The following is a 22,228-nucleotide window of genomic DNA, read 5'->3' as shown; positions in this document are numbered from 1 at the left end:
TTATTTTTCCTTTTTTTTAGAACTGTTCTTACTAGATAAAATATTTTTAGTTAGTCTCAATTTTTTTATGTTTGCTTTGCAACTTATTTAACTGAGAATTTGCTCCACATGGCCTCAATAAAGGAGATTACAGATAATGCTATTACCATTTTTTGATTGGAAAAAGTTGTGTGTGTGTATTCATTTTAGAGTGGCTCACTCCAGTCAAGTGTATGATTTAATGTTTGTTTATGTGTCTAGTCTTCTGGATCTAATTGTGTTTTTATGCTTTGTGTTGAAAACACAGTAAAGAGATATAATAAATTCTTAGTCTTATTAAAAAAATTCTTTATGCATTTATTTGTTGAAATTCAATCCATTATCATCACAAATACATCGACCAAGATCAGGCATGTCCTAGGTAAGTACACAAGTATATAACAAAATTTTAAGAAACTGAGCATCTGCCTAAATATTTGTATCTCCAATGTTTCAAAATATTCATAAAGGCATTTCACACAGAGGAGGCTTGTCTCAAGTCTACCTTGGTACCAACTATGCCATTCAAAATGTAGTGTTCCAACAATCATCTAAAGCTTCACTTTAAATTGTTTGAATTCTTCAACCTTCATTGAACAAAATCCCAAACAAGTAGTTTAGGACCAAATAATAGCTGTGTGTACACCTTATTTTTCATAAGGATTCAAGTTATTCTGCGCTAATTTATATCTAGAAAAATATAACAACAAAATTGGAGCAAAGAAGCCAATAATTCAAAAAGCAGCAGTTAATACAATGGAGTAGAGTTCTTAGATACTAGGTTACCTGGATTAGAATATGAACAAGTAATCAAAATGATGATTATACTCATGCAACATCATAGGTCCAAGCAATAAGGACAAACCTTCTGATATACTCAGAAAGGAAATTTCTGGAGAAACTTAATAACTGAAGGATGTAACAAACCTTGAGATGACACAATAGAAGTATAATATAAACCCAGGACTTTTTAATTGATGAGAAAGGAAAAGAATATAATGTACAACCAAAATTATATAAAATAGAACTAAGATATCAACTGTTTTATTAGACTAACATAATTTGACATGTTACCACCAACCTTCCTTCGAAGAAGATGGATCAGACCAAAGACAAATAAGATGAATCATGATTATTTTCTTGGTTTTGAGTCTAGATTTACTATATTATTTTACCTTACTCAACTAAACATGGACAAATCCATTAAATAATTTCTTTAAGAAAATATTTACCATTTTAGATTCTATTTAGTTATATGTCTTTGTTAAGTCTTTCTAAAAAAGCAAAGTTCATCTATGTGGACTCAATTCATACGACAGTAAGCCTTAGTGGTTCTATTTGTTTCTAAATTCTAAGTTTATTGTGTTTCTGAACTCTAAGTTTAGATAAGTCTTTACAGGATTAGTAATGTTGAATTGAACCTTTCTTGACACTTTGACAAGTTTATATAAGCTTTTAGCTAGATCATCCTTCTATTAAAAATACCACCTTCGAAGAAAAAAAAGGAAAAACACCCTAAACTTTCTTCTCCTATTATAAGGGTCTGGACAGTCAGAAATGGTGGAAGTGGAGAAGCTGATCTGCTTCGTTAGCAATCATCATCAATTTTTTAAATAAGATAAAGATATCAATTTCTTGAAATTGTGTATGGAGCAATCTAATGCCCTTCAATCACAGTGCCACTCTGAGCACCAGGACCTTCAGAGTTCCACTCAAGGTAGGTTTTTTTGTATATTTTATAATTCCATTAGACTTAGCAAATAGTAGATTAGGTGTTTACTAAAAATTTTAGTGGTTTTATTGTCTTTAAGTTTGAATTTAGGTGACTTGAGGTTGTTGCTTTTTGTAGTTGGAGTTTTCGCTTATCCCTATAAAGTATGTGAGGAAGAATAAGTTAGCTTAATGATTGCATCTTTGAAATCGTGCACATGGAGTTCGTAATGCATTTACTACTGAATTTTGAAATTATTTGGAAATGGTATAATGGTGATTGAGTGAACCTTTTGTTGTGGTGTGAATGGAAAATGAAAAGTTTCTTGAAAGGGACACAACTCTTTGAGTAAAAGACACACTATTTTGGGAAAAGGTATGATTGTTTAGATGATTGTGGCTATTCGAAAAAGAAACACTCTTTCAAATGGACAGACATGACTGTTCAGAAAGGATACACCTTTTCGGTGAACCATTACCACCTTTCGGAAGGGGCACTTAACGGTTATATAAACCTACATTTTCCCACAGGTTTGGTATATATGAATTTTTCTGTACTTGAAAGCATTTCTTATCTTCTAAAATACTGTTGAGTGAGTTCAAAGAGAATCCGATCATTTTCCATACCACTACAGTAGGTTTGTTAGGCCATTTTATCTTGGTTGGAAAATTCTACAACCTCGGGTACTTGAGGGGAATTATTTCCTTAAGGACACTTCGTGAAGTCAAAGGGCTTGGCCTTTTTCTTCTTCATCTATTTTTCTATAAAATTCTGAAAATACACTTCTTTGAAAGGTCATTTTGATCTTGTGTTGAAGGTGTTATATAACTTCATAAATCTTCTTGTTTTATAACTCATAAATCTTCTTGTTTTATACTTGAACTTATGTTGAAGTTGTTGTACCTAAATACAGATTTTGTGGATCCGAAAACATTGAACACAACAATCTGAAGGAAATAATTTTGGAAAAAAATATTCTTGTTTGGTGAAATTTTCTTTTTACTAAAGTTTTTTTTTTCCGAAATCTGTATTGTTTGGTTTCTGGAGATTAAATCTTTTAGCTTTCTACTCCATTTGAACTTAACTAGTGATTTGAAGAAATAAATCTTCATCACAAGTTAAAGATCACTCGGTTGACGATTGGAAGTCATACTGTATTACTAAATACTAAGGGACTAGTACTATGTTACTAATATAAAAATAACTATATGATAGTTCTGATTATTAAAAATTGGTCTGGTTGACTGTGTCTGACAGCCCTGAATGTGGTGGAACTAGCTGAGTTCCGCATTGAAAGGTGACTATAGCTGACAGTCCTAAATCTGAAGAACTTCTGAGTTCTTTTACTGAGATTGAGAATGAGACTGAAACTGAGACTGTGGGAGGTAATTATCTAACCGACAGGCCCCAAAACTGAACTGGTGGGATCCAATCTTTGCCCTGATTGGAAGGGCGTTAATATCATGCCACGAGTAAAGACAACATGTGAGTAACCCGATTCTATTTTTGGGAGCTCATTCTGTTCGCCCTACTATCAGGTAAACTCAAAGGAGTTGCATTAGCCCTATGGGTAGGGACATCTCAACCTACGCTGGCTACGTAGTTCTGGAATGGAAGGATTGCTTCTAGGAATCACACCCTATGATTGTAGCAGGTGAGTCCCCATCCTTGGGTTCGCTCAGTGCTAAATCCTACTCCTAACTAAGTAGACACTGAACTGAATAACTGGGATGAACTGAATAACTGAACTAAACTGATTAGCTGAATTGATATTAGTGGTATTGTTTAGCGGGGCTAAACTGAGTTTACAGAATTTTGATGACTAACGAAATGTACTGAGTTTTGAGGACTGATTAAAAGTACTAAATTTACTGAGATTGACTTTGAGTACTGAGGTTACAGATATTACTAAGTACTGAGATCACTGAGATTACTGATTTACTGAAACTACTGAGTTTTCCTGAGTCACATGACTGACTAAATTCTATAGATCATGACTTAACTGAGAGTATCGTGATAACATGACATGGATATAAGCACACAGTTATAATTTCAGATTCAAATATCCCCAGGACTCGATGGAAGAAAATTGACACAATATGACTGACTTGATCATAAGATTAGAGTCCACAATTCACATTGTCAAAAGTAGGGGATATTATACTTCATGTAGTTCTTTAGCATCTTAAGCATGGTAGGGAGTGCATGGATATATTTCATGTACATATTGTATATCTCTATTATCATACATGCTTCATACCACGACAATAGCAATACATTAATAGCATGGAATTCATATTGAAGTATATAGCTAACATGGACTTGTCATTTAGATATCATGGAACCATGTAAACATGAATTTCTAGCATCCTAAGTATTTTATCAAACACCTTTCATGTACTCTTTAAGGCATAGGTGTGCTTATCAATTTGGCAATCTTAATCCATTCAAAATTCATGGATTTCAACTAACCTATTCACATTCTTCATGAAAAACACATCAAGATACAACCTTGAATTCAAACAACAATCATCAACATGAATATAGTCATAACAAAACAAGGAAATCACAATTTATCATTTAAAACATGATTCTTGATCTCCATGGATGAAAGGGACCCATGGATGAACACTAAGCATACCTTAGTTTAAGAATTCATGAAGATAGATGGTGAAATTTCCTTGAAATAGACTCTTCTATGAAAACCCTAGGGCTTGTTCTTGAGAGTTTTGATCTTGAGAGGAAACCTTAATCTTGTGGTTCAGAGTGTATGAAAGAGCTTTTTGAGATGTTTAACTAAAGATAATGGAAGATAATACACTCCTTGAGGCTTATTAGTCATGGTAAGTGAAGGAAAAAAACCAGAATACCCTAACTAAAATGTCCCTCAGTTGCTGGAAAAAATAGCTGATGACATTCGTGACAAGCCGTCAAGTTGGTGATAGGCCGTCACGAATTGTCATCTCAAAAGACTAAAATTTTTAGTTTCTGGTTAAGGTTGGCAACATTCGTGATAGGCCATCATGGTTGTGATGGCTTGTTACAAAATGTCTTCACCAGGGTCAGAAATCTGCCCAGGTCTGACGACATTACTGATAGGCCGTCACGGGTATGACGGCTTTTCACAATTATCGTTACCAGTTTCCCAGCAAGACATGCTTGAGTAAAATGGGTATAACTCTTTGATCCGATATTTAATTTAGTTGAAATTGGTATTGTTGGAAAGATAATTCAAAGAGATCTCATTTGATATATAGTAAGCCACCCAGTTCATCATATACAATGAGTTATGATCAATTGAAGTTGACCTAAGTTTTGATGCTCACTAAAACTTGAACGATAGGAAAGCTTTCAACTTGTACTTGAGTTAGGGGACCTCTATGATCTAAATTTATGCTGAAATAGATTCTCACAATTCAAAATTGATCAAAACACTAAATTTACATAGGATTCGAGGATTTTGAAACATTTATACATAGAAATGACAGATTTTTATCCTAGTCCAAAATGTGGGGTATTACAATATCTCCCTCTTGGGAAAATTCGTCCTCGAATAAGACTGACTGAGATAACAGAAAATAAAATTGACGTGGATATAGAGCGTGAACAACTGATCATGATTTCATGGCTGACATGATTGATAAGATGAACATATCATACCGAACATGCATATCTGATGCATGCATAACTGATTCATAAGTACATGAGGGAGAGTACTGATAAGTTGATCACGAATATCTGATGTGCAAATATATGACTAAACTGGTTCATGAACATACAATGAAATGCAATAATAAAGATACCAAGTTTGAACTGGGAACTGAGTATGGAATTGAACACCAATTTTGTACTAAATACTTAACATAAAGCTGAATAAGCTTAAAGAGGACTGTTACCTTCAATGGAAATGCTAATGAATCCTAAGATCGTTTACTAAAATGCAATAGCAAAAACGTGAGAACATAATTGAATTTGGAATGTGATACGTGAACTAAACTGAACTTGCATATACTAGTAAACTCTATCTTAGAGATGGTTACATCCTTGAGATGGCTGTTAGTATGGTTGTATGGGAAGATGGGAGAACAACCCCTACCAAATTGACTGCACATCTGCTAAACTGACTTGACTGACTAATTTATGCTAATAACTAAACACTGGGCATGTAAGACTAAACTGAACTTAGTAGGAATAACGGAACTGGGACTATAGAATATTGTACATAGGAGGTAAGGATTAACTGAGTACCATGAGGTGACTGAGCATGGATTAATGGAGACTGTATTACTTAAAAATAAAGTGCCACACATGTAATATGATTTCCAAAGATTTAGTAGACTGAGCTACTGACAAATAAGAGAGAAACTGATAGTTGCATACCATGGTATAGTGAATCTGAGACTGAATTAAGTTTTAGGATCTAATTACTGAATTGGGATAGAATGTAGAGAACAGTTAACAAAATTTCTAAAATTGATAATTTGATTGACAATCAGGTACTTAGTTCTGAGACTGAATAGAATACTAATTACTGAGTGCTAAATATTAGAAATGGAATGTCAACATCATGAATTTATCACAAGATCTAAATTGAGAATTTTTGGGACATGTTCTGAATTTATACGATTGTTAGGACTGTAGAATAGATAGAAGGAACTAAGCATACTATAAATATTGGCATGAGTACATGATTCATGAGCTACATGACTTAAGTTTTTGAGTTTCTATGTTCATGAGATATGATTTGTAACACTTAATGAGTTTGGAACACCTTACACTGGAAACTAAAAGCGTATGCTATCCTTGGGGGAAAATGTGTGAATATTAACCATATTCATAGAACTGAGATATGAAGCATGAATGGGAAACATGATAAATGAGACATAAAAGAAAATAAGGATACCACATCTACTAATTTGGTACCACTAATAAAATTCTGAAGGCCTGACTTTCTGAGTTTTCATAACCAGACAGTCCCTATCCCTATCAGGCTATGGTAGACTGACCTACTGGGTAGAGACTGGGTAAGGTCCTATTAATATTTGGTCTGACCTTAAGTTTAACCATTATGCAAAGAGTTTTTAAAAAAAAAGGGGCACATGGGTAAGGCAAAACATAAGCATGTGAATGAGAGATCTAAAACATACCAGTGACTATATTAGGAGGAGTTTCCTAATCCTGTTAGGACAGAGGATCATGGAGTCTATTTAGGCGTTGCCCACTGATAGCACTGGAAGTGGCATCCTGCCGATTTAGGTGATCGGGCTGAACTGAAGGACGATCGTGCCGACCTCGTTGATCGGGTTTAGGACAATCTTGGACTTTATGGCCTAACTCACCATATCTGAAACACACATCACTACTGGCTATACAAACACCCTTATGATGCTTACCACAAGTCTGACAAAGGGGATGGGTAAGGACACTGCACTTACTACCCTCTAACCTCGGTTGAGAAGGACTGTAACTACCTATTCTAGCCCTCTTATTTTGTCTCTCTTTCTTTTTAACCTTATGATCCTCAATAATTTGAGTATAGACCATCAACCTAGATGAGTCCATATCACTAATCAATATTGCAGTCCAGTACTCCTTAACCACTCTACCTGATACCCCAGATACAAACTTATTCATTCTAGACCTACTATTTACCAATACATGGGGAGCATAACTGGCTAACTGGGTGAACTTAAGGGAGTATTCTTTCATGCTCATCAGACCTTGCCTGAGATTGATGAACTCTAACACTTTAGCCTCCTTCTACTCTATGGGAAAGAATCTATCTAAGAAAGTTGTAGTGAACTCTTCCTACTCTATGGGCTCTATACCCTTATCTACCTTTCACTGTTTAAACCACGTATGGGCTAAATCTTATAGCTGATAGGAGGTAAACTCTATACTCTCACTGAAAGTCACTCCCATGATGTCTGTGACTTTCTGAACTTGATTGAGGAACTCCTGTGGATCCTCTTCAGACTTGGAACCGGTAAATAGAGGAGGATTCATTTGGGTGAAATCTCAAATCCTAGATGCATCCATATTAGCCTTTGGGTTGGCCAAAACAGCGGTTGGCCAGTCATTCAAATCTATAACTGAACTTGCTAGAGTAGTGAACCTGCTTGGACGGGCTGAGGTGCTGACTGATTTTTAGTTCTTCTTTTACTAGTCCTTTTTGAAGACATATTCTATAAACGAAGGAAAGAAGCGAATTAGATTGAGAGTTTAATTAGAGCGTTTGATCACTGGCACGAATGAATACTGAAAGAATGGAAACTATTCCTAAAATATCTCATAACCTCCTGCATATAAGTGTGGTGCATAACACACGCATGTACAAGCCTCTACTAGATACGACTTTCAGACTTCCTAAGACTATAATAACGTTAGGATTTGATACCAAATTCGTAACACCACAATTTTTTGAACCGGAATGCTACATGGTGCTCATGATGCCGAAGGACCACAAGCTAACCCATGACTGATATTTGTACCTATACACTACATAATTTACTGAATAAATGCAGAAATAAAGGCTATAAGGCCATAAGGTTCAAATCTGATAAAAAGATAACATCTGAGTAAGGTATGAAATACCTAAAATAATTGAAATAAAGTGTCTGAACATAATAATCTGAAAGCCTCTAATTATCTAAATAAGGAGTTGATGGGAAATTTCCCCAACTAACTCCAACTACGTAAATAAACTAAAAACTAAAATAGTAATGAAATCATCGGGTCCTCAAAAGATGAGGACTTACTTCAAACTCTGACTGCTGATACTGGAATACACTGCTGATCTGGAGCTCGTGCCTCTGAACCTATGGTGTAACATAAGATAAAGCACCATAGCGCAAATGCGTCAGTACGTCTGAATATATTGAGTGTACGAGTGAGGTAGGCTAAATGCAAAGGGTTATATGCATGAACAATACCGACTGATATAAATGTGAGAATACATACATACATGCATAACTGTAACTGAACTCGTGGAGATACTGACTACTGAGTCTGAATACTGACAACATAAGTGTACTGATATTGAGATACTGAATAAATGAACGACTATTTTTGACAGTTCAAGTAATAAAGAACTGGTCTTATTGACTATGTCTAACAGTCCTAAAACTGAATACTGAGTATGTAAATCACTAATAAGTAACAGAATGATACTGCATTACTAAATACTGAGGGACTAGTACTATGTTACTGATACATGAATAACTATATATGACAGTTTTGATTATAAAAAACTGGTTTGGTTGGCTTTATCTGACAGTCCTGAATGTAGTGGAACTAGTTGAGTTTCGCATTGAGGAGTGACTATAGCTAATAGTCCTAAATTTGAAGAACTATCTGAGTTCTTTTACTGACACTAAGAATGTTATTGAAATTGAGACTGTGAGAGGTACTCATTTAACCGATATGCCCCAAAACTGAACTGGTAGGGTCCAATCTTTGCCCTGATTGGAAGCACGGCAATACCATGCCACGGGTAGAGACAACATCTGAGTAACCCTATTCTATTTTTGGGAGCTCATTCCATCTGCCCTACTATCAGGTAAACTCAAAGGAGATGCATTAGCCCTATGGGTAGGGACATCTCAACCTACGCTTGCTACGTAGTTCTGGAACGCAAGGATTACTTTTAGGAATCACACCCTCTGATTATAGCAGGTGAGTCCCTATACTTGGGTTTGCTTGGTGTTGAATCCTACTCCCAACTAAGTAGACACTGAACTTAATAATTGGGATGAACTGAATAACTGATCTGGACTGATTAGCTGAACTGATACTAGTGGTATTGTTTAGCGGGGCTAAACTGAGTTTACTGAATTCTGATGACTAATAAAATATACTGAGTTCTGAGGACTGATTGAGAGTACAGAAGTTACTGAGATTGACTATGAATACTGAGGTTACAGATATTACTGAGTAATGAGATCACTGAGATTACTGAGCTACTGAGACTACAGAGTTTTCCTGAGTCATATGACTGACTGAATTCTATAGATCATGACTTAACTGAGAGTATCTTGATAACATGACATGGCTCTAGGCACACAACTGTAATTTCTGATACGAATACCCCCAGGACTCGATGGAAGTAAACTGACACAACATGATTGACTTGATCATAAGATTGGAGTCCACAATTCACATTGTCATAAGTAGGGGATATTATACTTCATGTAGTTCTTCAACATCTTAAGCATGGTAGGGAGTGCATGGATATATTTCATGTACATTTTGTATATCTCCATTATCATACATGCTTCATACCATAATAATAGTAACACATCAATAGCATGAAATTCATATTGAAGTATATAGCTAACATGGACTTGTCATTTAGATATCATGGAACCATGTAAACATGAATTTCTAGCATCCAAAGCATTTGATCAAACACCTTCTATGTACTCTTTAAGGCATAGGTGTGCTTATCTATTTGACAATATTAATCCATTCAAAATTCATGGGTTTCAACTAATCTATTCACATGCTTCATGAAAAACACATCAAGATACAACCTTGAATCCAAACAACAATCATCAACATAAATATAGTCATAACACAATAAGGAAATCACAATTTATAATCTAAAACATGATTCTTAAGCTCCATGGATGAAAGGAACCCATGGATGAACACTACACGTACCTTAGATTAAGAATTCATGAAGATTGATGGGCGTGACTGCTTGTCACAATTGTCGTGACCAGTTTCCCAGGCAGACATGTTGGAGTAAAATAGGTGTAACTCTTTGCTCCGATATCAGATTTAGACAAAATTGGTATAGTTGGAAAGATAATTCAAAGATATTTCATTTGATATATAGTAAGCCACCCAGTTTTTCATAAACAACGAGTTATGATCGATTGAAGTTGATCCAAGTTTTGACACTCACTAAAACTTAAACGATAGGAAAGCTTTCCACTTGTACTTGAGTTAGGGGACCTGTATGATCTAAATTCATGTTCAAATAGATTCCCACACTAAAAAATTGATCAATACACTAAATTTACATAGGATTTGAGGCTTTTAAAATATCTACACATAGAAATGATAGATTTTCATCCTAGTTCAAAATGTGGGGTATTACAAAAGAAAGTATAAGACTGAGGATGCAGGAACCAAAAATTTATTCATTGCAGGATTCATAGAGTTAAAAATGATTGACAGCAAGTCTGTTGTATCACAAGTCTAGGAACTGCATGTAATCATCCATGATCTCCTTGTGGAAGGTATGATTTTGATGAATACCTTAGTTGAATATATTAAAAATATTCTTAATGTTCATATGAACTTAATTGTAGGTTTGATCGTGAATGAGACTTTTCAAGTTGCAGTAATTATTAAGAAGTTACCACCTATGTGGAAGGAGTTCAAAAACTACTTAAAACACAAGCGTAAGTAGATGTCAGTCAAAGATCTTATAATAAGACTGCGCATTGAAGAAGATAATAAAGATATGGAAAGAAATTCAAAGGGAAATTCTACAATAAGTGGAGCAAATATTATAGAAGACGACTAAAACAACTCTAAAAATGCAAGAAAGCTGGACATAAAAGCAATCAGCCCAAGAAGAAATTAAAGGAAAAATGCTTTAACTGTGACAAGCTTGGCCACAAGTCTACGAATTTTTGTGCCCCAAATAAAGAAAAGAAGAAGGACCAGAAAAATATGGCTGAGTCTAAGAAAGAAATGGACGATCTGTGTACCATGTTGTCTGAATGCAACTTAGTGGGAAATCCTTGAGAATGGTGGATGGATTCTGGTGCCACCCCCATGTTTGTGATAATACAAAGTTATTTGCTTCTTTTGATCTAGCTCAAGGTGAGGAAAAGATATATATGGCCAACTCCACAACTGCTAAAGTTGAAGGAACAGGAATAGTCTGCCTAAAAATGACTTTAGGTAAAGTGTTGACTTTGAACAATGTACTGTATGTATCGGAGTTACAAAAGAACTTGATTTCTGCATCACTTCTTAACAAAATGGATTCAAATATGTATGTATTTCTGCAAAAATTGTACTTTGTAAAGGAGAAGTGTATGTAGGGAAAGACTACCTTACTGAGAGTATATTCAAAATGAATGTAATGAATGTTGAAATGAATAAAAGTTTGGTTTCTTCTTAATTGCTTCAGTCTTATGATTGGTGGCATGACAGATTAGGCCATGTTAATTATAAGACATTGCGAAAACTGATTAACTTAGAAGTTTGTCAAACTTTGAGTTCAATAAATTAAATGTCAAACGTGTGTAGAAACAAAGAATGTTAAGCATACGTATAAGTCTGTTCAAAGGATTTCCAATCCCTTAGACATAATCCACACTGACATTTGTGATATGAAGTCAACACCATCACGTAGTAGAAAAAAGTATTTTATAACTTTTATTGACGATTATATTAGATACTGTTATGTCTATTTTCTAAATAGTAAGGATGAAGCAATAGATGCGTTTAGGCAATATAAAATAGATGTTAAAAATCAGTTAGAGAAAAAGATCAAAACGATAAGAAGTGATAGGGTAAGAGAATATGAACCTTCCTTTGCGAAAATATATGTAGAGAATAGATTTGTCCATCAAACTATAGCCCCATATTTACCTCAATCTAATGGAATTATGGAAAAAAAAAAAACCAAACCTTGAAGAAAATGATAAATGCCTTACTAATAAGTTCAGGTTTACCGCAAAACTTGTGGGGAAAGCTATCCTTACAGCTAACCAAATACTCAATAGAGTGTCCCATAGTAAGACATAATTAATTCAATATGAAAAATGGAAAGGAAAGAAACCCAACTTGAAATATTTCAAAGTGTGGAGGTGTCTAGCGTAGGTCCAAGTTCCTATTCCTAAAAGAGTAATGATAGGACCTAAGATGGTGGACTGCGTGTTTATAGTATATGCTAAAAGTAGAAAGGCATGTCGATTTTGGATTCATCAATTTGAACATCCAAATATCAATGAAAATATGATAATTGAATCAGATAATGCTGAATTCTTTAAACACATTTATCCATATAAAACTAGACATGAACAATATAGTGGGGGGTCTAAACAACTTCGAGATGAACCAAGTAAGGATGTACATAGTGAAAAAAATCTAAGACTTACTACATGCCAAAAAATGTCAACTTTGCTTGTATCAGATTTTGTAACATTTCTCTTACAAAATGAGCCTCAAACATTTAAAGAAGCGATGGTGTCTTCAGACTCATTCTTTTGGAAAGAGGTAGTCAATAGTGAGATTGATTCAATCTTAAGCAACCATACGTGGGAGTTCATTGATCTTCCTCCAGTAAATAAACCTTTAGGTTCTAAATAGATCTTCAAAAGAAAAATGAAAGTTGATGGTACTATTGACAAATGCAAACCAAGACTTGTTGTAAATGGATTTAAATAAAAGGAAGGCCTTGATTACTTTGATACATACTCGCCTGTAATGAGGATAACGTTATTTCAGATGTTAATTTCCTTGGCAGCAGTATATGATCTTGAAATTCATCAAATGGATGTGAAAACAACATTCCTAAATAGAGAACTGAAGGAAGAAATTTACATGGAACAACCTGAGTGTTTTGTGATTCCAGAAAAACAAAATAAGGTGTGTAAACTTGTTAAGTCACTTTTTGGACTAAAACAAGCACCTAAACAATGACATGCGAAGTTTGACCAAACTATGTTGACAAACAGGTTAAAGATTAATGAATATGATAAAAATGTACATTAAAGACACTCCAAATTACCAAGTCATTATTTATTTGTATGTGGATGATATGTTGATCATCAGTAGAGACATTTCTGACATAAATGCTACAAAATGATTTCTCGAGAGAAAGCTTAATATGAAAGACTTTGGAGTTGCGAATATGATCTTAAGAATAAAAATCCATAGAACTCCACAAGGATTGACATTTTCATAGTCTTATCACATCGAAAAGGTACTTAACAAATTTAAGTATTTGGAATTTGGTATTGCCAAGACTCTATTGGATGTGTGCTTCACACTTCAAAAGAATGAGGGTGAAAGTGACTCACAATTGGAGTACACAAGAGTTCTAGGATATTTAGTGTATACCATGAATTGTACATGACTAGACATAGCATGTGTTATTAGTAAGTTGAGTCAGTACATGAGTAATCCCAATAAAAGTCATTGGGATATAGTAAGTTGAGTCAGTACATGAGTAATCCTGCAGTACTTGAAGGATATAGTGATGCAAATCGGATCACCAAATCGAATAAAGTAAAATCCATGAGTGGATATATATTTACTATCAGTGAAGGAGCGGTCTCTTGGAAATCATCCAAACAAACATGTATTTCTCGCTCTACAATAGAATTTGAATTTATCACATTGGATAAAGCCGATGAAGAAGTAGAATGACTCTGAAATTTCTTGGAAAATATTCCTCATTATCCCAAACCAGTGGCACCAATATGTATATACTGCGATAGCCAAGCGGCAATAGGTAGGGTAGGGACTCGTCACATAAGACGGAGACATAATATCATTAAAGAACTTCTCTCTAATGGAATTATCACTGTTGAATATGTAAAGTCAAAGGATAATATGTTGATCCACTTAGAAAAGACCTATCTAGAGAAGGAGTTAAGAGGACATCCAAAGCAATGAGTTTAAGGCCTAGGACAAGTCAGCATGGCAGTAACTCTACCTAATAGATTGGAGATCCCAAGAGCTAGGTTCAAGAAAATCAAACAAAGTTGTGTCTGACAGGTTCAACATTGTCAATTTACCCAACCTATTCTCATGATGTAGACAATGTTTAGTATACGGGGATAAGACTTATGGTGTGATGTCTTTTAATGATTATCTAAACTTGGCAGATTTGACCAAATAGTTTGATCTACAAGATTGAATATTTAGAAATAACCTATGTGAGGGTGAAATCGAAGCCGCTTCAAGGAGAATGTTAGTAAAGGCTTATTCTCTAAGCTCTCATAAGACCGAGATGTGTTCATGGCTAAAATGAATAAAATCATGAGAAATATAAACGGTAAAAGGTTGATTGTATGACATGTGTTGTCTAGGTATACATTCAAGCTCGACGGTTCAAAGATATCAAATCTATCGATTGACTGAGTGCATCTGATGCATGTTCACTATGGAAATTTCAAAGGGAAACCCACTTATCCAGATACAATCAGTCTTTGCTTGATGATCACATACTTGTCCATAAAATTTTTACAAAAAAAAAGAGTAGTCATTCCCCATTCATGTAGGGGGATTGTTGGGTTCAATAGGTGTGAATTGAAAATGAAAAGTAGTTTGGAAGGGACACAACTCTTTGAGTAAAAGACATACTATTTTAGGAAAAGGTATGACTGTTTGGATGGTTGTGGCTTTTCAGAAAAGGCACACTCTTTCGAATGGACAAACATGATTTTTCAAAAAGGATACACCTTTCCGGTGAACCATTGCAACCTTTCGGAAGGGGTACTTAATGGCTATATAAACTTGCATTTTCCCATAGGTTTAGTATGAATTTTTCTGTACTTGAAAGCATTTCTTGTGTTTTAAAATACTCCATGTGATCATCTAACTGTTGAGTGAGTTAGAAGAGAATCTGATCGTTTGACGTACCACTACAATCTAATTTTTAGGACATTTTATCTTGGGTGAAAAATTCCGCAACCTCGGGCACTTGAGGGGAATTATTTCCTTAAGGACACTTCGTAAAGTCGAAGGATTTGACCTTTTTCTGCTTCATCTATTTTTCTATCAAATTCTGAAAATGCAGTTCTTTGAAAGGTCATTTTGATCTTGTGTTGAAGGTGTTGTATAACTTCATAAGTATTCTTGTTTTATACTTGAACTTGTGTTGAAGTTATTGTACCTAAATGCAGATTTTGTGTACCCAGAAACATTGAACACAACACCTTTTCCATGTTCCTTAGCTTATGGATTTTCCTAAGCGCCAACCCATCACCAAGATATAATAGTTAAATGCTGCAGGGCACGAGTTCATTTTTAGTGGTGTCATTGTTAGCTTTGTAGTGCCTGACTGGACCATTCCTACTTCCTATGAATAATGTGAGGTAAAAAACACTGTTGCCTTAAATATTGCAACCTTAAATCTAATATAGACGAAGTTTAAAATGTGCTTTTCTCTATGGTGCAATTTTGTTCTCATTGCACATCTGCTTTATAAATACTTCTTTTCACTTGAATCTTTGTTTTTTTAATGATATCATTATTTCTGAATATTTCATTTAGTAACATTTTTTTGACAAAAGAGTAAAAGGGGAAGCGACGCCACTTTTTTCTATATTATTTAGTTTAAAGGTTGTTCCCAAGGGATATCTCATTGCCAAGAGGCTATAAATCAAACTGTAGTAGAAAAGTTCAGACCACTGGGTCAACATTATGTAATAGGATTTTCCTTGATCCTTCTAATTTATGTAGTGAAAAAAACAAAATTCTTTGAAAAAGATTGCATTTTTGAATAAATTTATACAAACTTCACAATGTTATTGAAGCTGTATGATTCTTTTTCTTAGTACTAGTTATTAGCAGATGATTATTTTTACATGAACTGAAGCAACACCTTCAAAACTGTTTCTTACACAATATTGTGATTTTTTAATGATTCTTTTATTTCTAACATTTTGAGGATTATGGAGTTTATCTTTGTCTTTTATACCTTTACATGAGTTCGACTATTGGGATCAGGATATTCTCATGCTAACCCTTATGGGATTTTGTAGTATCTATTATATGCAGTGAATAGTTGGTGCTATTACCTACTTATTCTGGATAGTTTTGGTGATACTTCTACTTTTGGTTTAGCTGGTTCCAAGGTGGAGTCCTTTTAGCCAATTGCAATTTATGATGCAAAAATAAGTGCAGAGGCCAAGTATGTGTTTTCATGTGTTAAGTTTAATGATTAGCCTAAAATACCACTACTTTGATTCCTTTCAAGGTCCCAACACTGCTCTTATGAATTCCCTCAGTCATACATGCTCTTTTTTATCATATAAGTTGGAATCACGTTGCATGGCATTTAAATGCTTCATTTGAGCATTAATTTATGAATTTTGAGGGAGATGTCTGGATTTGGAATTTTAAAGTGTTAATTAATTAATTTTAAGTCATTCAAATACTCAGATTATCAAGGAAAGATAAATGCATTCAAGCAGAGAACAACTGAAGCACAATGTGAAGCTGCTGGAGATGTTGAAATAGATAGTTTGCAAAAAGAGTTAGAACAGGAGATACATAGAGAACAACTGATGAGAGAAGAACTTAGATAAGTATATTTAACAACTTTAGATACATGTATTTGTGTTTCTTAAATAATTTAGTATTATTCTTACTAATTGACATATTTTTTAAATACATCTATAATCGATAAGATCAATGATTTAGATCGTTAAAGAGCCTCTATTGAGGAGCAAAGAAAATTGCTTAAGAAACATGAGCAAGATCAGCTTCGAGCAGAGTAAGTAATCAAAACTTCTTTTAGTACTTTAACATCTTTATGATTGTGTCAGACATTTACATCCAGCATTCTACTAAAAGTTTCATTAAAACAAACTCATCATGACATTGATATGTTGATTGTAATCCTCTGTGTTTCGAATAGAGGACGCTGGCCCTTAGGGTTCTTAGGTTATTAAAAAATAAAAAATGAAAGGAAAAGTAAGTATTGGAGATGGTTTTGTAAATAAGTAGTTATGCAATTGGATAGAAAAGATGAGCTAAGGAAAGCCAAATCTATGGAAATCATCTAGTTTAATCTTAGAAAGTTAAATAGGAACAATCTAAGATGAAAGTAATAATAATATCACATGAAATAAACATTGAGACATAGCTAGGTCCTAGGCAAGGAAAAAGTGTTTTTTGTTAATTCAGAACTTAGAGATTCTAGGATGTGAAGAGAAAAGGAGAAGGTGGTATGTGATAGGAGATTGTGTCTTCTTTAGAACAGGTAAAATAATAAGGTGCCAGACTTATGTACACGTTGGTAGGATGTTATGCTATTTATAACAACATGAAGGACTCTAAAGTGATTCCACTGGAAACTCCAACCATCTTGTTGTATGTCTGTCTATCTCTTAAAAAATCTGCATTTGATGTTTGGTACTACTTTCCTTACTTACCATCCTCTGTTAGAAACCAAACTTTTCTTCCTCCTCCATTTTCCCTTTTAGTTGTCATTGATTTTGGCTGCATTAATGATCTGAGGTGAATTTATGCACCTCAGTGTCCTTATCTATGCTTGTTTAGCCTTGTTTAAAGGACTTTTTGTGCGATTAATATGTTTTGAATAGTATAATTGAGCATCTTAATAATAAAATAATTGATTACAATGTTTAAGGTGTATTTCAAAGAAGTTTGAAATTAATTTGGTCACTTAGAGTTTAGACAAGAAAACTAGTGTTACTAGCTTGAGCTATGTGTTGTTCTAGTTGTTCTCGATAGATTCTAGTTTGCATAATGAGTTACTAATGATATTATTTTGTAATTATGTGTTGAATAAATTATTTAGAGTGTTTAAGGTTCAATTGAAACGAACCAAGAGAAAACACTATGTTAAAGATCAAAAGGACAAAACTAGTATTCTTAGTTTAAGTTTCTAGTTCATTGTCTTGAATTGTATGTCATTTTGAGCTCTAATACATAGTGTTTGATGATATATTATGCTTTTCAAGTTGATAATTATGATATATGGATGATAAAAAAGATGTGAATAAAGTTTAAACAACACCACAAGGCCTTTAAAGGATGGAAAAATACATGGGACAAGATTTGATCAATAACGGATGTTTTGGAGTCATTGGCATGCCGCAGACCTTAGGCACCACTTTAGGGATGTGCCATGGACATGGGGGAATCCTAGGAAGTTCATTACAGTATATAACTATGATAAAGGCATGCCACTGACCCTAGGCATGTGTCCTCTTATAAATAGGACCCTTAAACATTAGGTTACACACCTTGGACGACCTTGAAACTTTGAGGGAGGATGAAAAATACTTTAATTAGGGTTTTTATTTCATTAATTTTGTTTTATATATATTTTAACATGTATTCTATCATTGCAATTAAGGTTATGTCCATAAGTGGCTAAACACCTTTTTTCGGGGTTAAGGCAAAGAACATGATTAGTCTTTTTATGAATTGATTTGGTTTTAATTATTTATAAGATTTGGTTATTTATGTATCCTTTTTATTAATATTTTAAGGATTCATGACCCTTAATATATATCCATTGTCATCTTGTGAACCCGAAAGAAGGAACAAGAGGATAGAACGTGGGATAAATAGAATAGGATTCTAATCTTCTACAGAATAAAGTTATAATTTGCATTTAGGATATAAATATACCTAATTTACCTATTTTTTTCACTTAAAAGGAAATATAAATGCATTTAACTTAGTTTCCACATCCCCGGCCAATGATGTAGTTGTGGGGCAAAGCTAGATAAGTGATTAGAGGCTCGAAAGACCACAATCATAATGTCAACCCCGTGAATCAACAACCAAGATAATTGACCTAACCAGTGATGTTCTATAACATATTATAAGTGTTCATAGTGCCTTAACCCTGGGTTACTCCCATTGATTGTCTAAGAACCTTTACTTTTGCATTGTTTACTTCACTTTCAGTTTATAATTCTCAAACTCTTTTGGTTACTTGAGCACTTGTTAATCTTTCTGGTGAACTAGATTTAGATAGTTGTCAACATAAGTCCCCATGGGATAAATATTTATCTTTTTCTATGACCATATATTACTTGATGGGATCATGTAAACTTGTGTGTGCACTTGACTGCAATAAGTTTGTAGCGCCATTTTGAGGACTTGTAAATAGGAAATTGTCTTATTTTTAGTTTTGGTATATTGAGTTGTACATAGTTTAGCATTTTTTCCTTTTTATTTTCTTTTACTTTTGTGTCACACTCCGTGATATGTCAGTCTGGAATAGATAGTTTGTGAGTGATGATTATTCTTGCTGTTTTTATGGAGGACCTCATCGAGAGGCTTTTTGTCAAAAGTTTCAAGAAAGAAAGTGGTTGGGATCTTAACTAGATGAGGTGGATACTAGCCAATACACGGAGAATATACAAGAATTTCAGCTATTCAACTATCATTTTTTTGTTGATACTAACATTGGGAAAGTGAATAAGAGTGAGTATATTGTGGATGGTGTGAATTTTGATGTGGGATTGGTTGGGTCTCATTCAACGAACTTTTCTACATTATGTTTAGATGATAACATAGCTTTAGAGTCATCTAAAATAGTTGAAGGGTGTGAAGATAAGAAACAAGAATCCTATATTCTTAAATTTGCACTAGACAAGCAATACAAAAACATGCCTCACTTTAAGGACAAGTGGTTTACCATGCATTATCCATTACTCGATTCCTTAATCTTTGAACCACCACCTTATGAGCAAAGCAAAAAGATGGATATGAGGTTGGGGTAAAATTTATATCCTCAAGGTGGAGGAAAAAATTGATGTGGGTTGTGTGATAACACTAAAATAGATGCTGCTTTGGAGAAAATTCAAGTTAAGGTAGGTATTTAGTTTTAAGTATTTTTAGTTTTTACTTTACTTAGTTTTTATTTTTATTAAGTCACGGGTTGATGTAAAGTCTGAGTACCAAAAACCTAAGCTAAGGAGCATAGCGAAGATTGAGTGTGGGGTTCCCGAACCCTGATGATGTATTAAGATGCTATTAGCTAGGTCTAGAGGCCTCAGGGAGTATTTCTATCTGTACTTTTAGGTATAATTTAGGGACAAAGTAGATTTTTAAGTGTGGGGTCAAAAAATTTCCATTGTTTCGGGTGAAGTGATGTTGTAGGGTCTTGCGTATTAGTTGCTTTTCTAGTTTTTGGGTAAATTTGAAAAAATTACAAAAAGATTTTCTCTTTTTAGTCTTTAGTTGTTTGGGTAAGTTTTGTAGGTGCACACTTCACCCATCCCATGGTTGCTCTTTTTGATTCTTTTCCACTGTGGCGCCTTTTGAACCCAAAATCCTTTTTATTGTTAGGAGTAAATTTTAAAAATTTTATTTTAGGTAAGTGAGATGTTCTTGTTGGTGCTATGTATGATTGAATGATTCAAGTGGGCTTTGTATGTGATAGAATGTTGTTATGATGAATGACCGCTTTTAAGACTCCTAGGCTCATGATTATGACTCTTGTACTTGTTGTCTTAATGTTGAATTCATGATATTATTTGGCTGAGAGTATATAATGATACTACTTATGTTGAGTATATGCCATGCGTGTATGTGGTGTTTGTATATTCCTTGTTGCATTTGATGCTAGAACTTTCCTGGTGTATGTGCAACGCAAAATAAAGAGTATGGGTTTAGGAGATGATATAGGAATTTCTTTAATAGCCATGTTTCATACCCCTTTTGACCTACTATTATGCATAATCCTAGTTAGCCCCATTGAGCCTTTAGCTTCTTTTTTCTGGTAGCCTCGTATGTAGCCTAATTCCCTTCTTTGATTAACCTTAATTTGATCCAAAGATCCTAAGCAGTTTAGTGAAAACTTAAAGAAGTTTAGGAGTTTAAAAAATAAGAGAAGAAAAGGTAAAAGTGAAGCTCCCAAGAAATAGTTATTAGCGTTGAAAATTGATATGTATGTTTGTTGGGAATAGGGTAAAGAAAAGAATGAAGATTGTTCAAAATTGAATAATTTATGCAGATATAGTAGTCCCACCATATTGTATGTAAACTTGCTTAATGAAATTGGGAAAAACAAAAGATATGGGTAGATATAAGTGGTGGAAATTGGTTGTTAATAGAAAGATCTCAATTTTCATGTGATGTATTAAAGCGCTTAGGGAAGATAGTCACTATTACAGGCCATAATAGTTCCTACCCATTACATAGCCTACATTACAACCCTTAAAGACCTATTTGATCCTGAGTCTTAACATTCTGGTATTAGCGGAGTACAACACTAAGGGAAAGCATATGGTTCATCTTGTGTAACTTGTGAATTCTCTGTGAGTGTGAGCGTAATTTGATTCTTGTACCCATTTTGTGATAAACTGCATCTATTTGAGTGATCTTTCGTAACTCTCTTATGGTGAGGGCACATGTTTGTTGATAGTTGGGTGATTTAGATGATATCTTTTATTGAGCAATATGTATGAGTTTTCCAATTTAGTGAGTCAATTCTTGAGTCTAGAATATTTTGGAGTAGTGTTCTTGAGCTTTCAATTGTGTATAACAAGCCTAGTGTAAATACTTGTTATCTGTGTAGTCATTGTAATGCTATCTTGAATGTCTACCTATAGTAGAAGTGTGGAGTCTTCTGTGATTATAATTCTTAGAGTAATGAGTTGTTCGAGGACAAATAAAACTTTAAGTATGGAGTGATGATCTGAGGTGAATTTATGCACCTCAGTGTCCTTACCTGTGCTTTCTTAGCTTTGTTTTGAGGACTTCTTATGTTATTAATGTGTTTAATGGGATAATTGAGCATATTTGTGTTAAAAT

General features: G+C 34.1%; 1 pseudogene; it reads left to right on the top strand.

The window, feature by feature from the left end:
- Window positions 1–1,575: 1,575 nt before the first annotated feature.
- The window catches only part of LOC124896742, a 104,452-nt pseudogene continuing 83,799 nt past the window's right edge, over window positions 1,576–22,228 (top strand).

This window comes from Capsicum annuum, chromosome 3, assembly GCF_002878395.1.
Source record: "Capsicum annuum cultivar UCD-10X-F1 chromosome 3, UCD10Xv1.1, whole genome shotgun sequence".
In the NCBI taxonomy this organism is placed as follows: Eukaryota; Viridiplantae; Streptophyta; class Magnoliopsida; order Solanales; family Solanaceae; genus Capsicum; species Capsicum annuum.
Note: the sequence above shows the minus strand (reverse complement) of the source record. Positions and strands in the feature narration are given on the sequence as shown.